The sequence below is a fragment of the Oryzias melastigma genome, linkage group LG20, assembly GCF_002922805.2.
Source record: "Oryzias melastigma strain HK-1 linkage group LG20, ASM292280v2, whole genome shotgun sequence".
NCBI lineage: Eukaryota > Metazoa > Chordata > Actinopteri > Beloniformes > Adrianichthyidae > Oryzias > Oryzias melastigma.
The window spans coordinates 21872105-21872357 of NC_050531.1; positions in this window are offsets into that span (position 1 = coordinate 21872105).

The window sequence follows — 253 nt, forward strand, 5'->3', positions numbered from 1 at the left end:
TTATGTTTCATTTTATTTATTTATTTATTTTTCTTTGTTGTTGGACCGGACAGAAAAAAAAGAGGGGGGGGATTGCAACAGAGGGAAGCAACATCACGAAACAACCAGGACCAAATATCAAACCAGAATGGGCGGGGCCTGTCTACACACACACCCCATAGCCACACACACACCTGTTGGCCAAAATAGTCTCCACATTGAAACCACACATAATGTACTCAATCCAACTATAACAGCAGCTCACACACTCCAT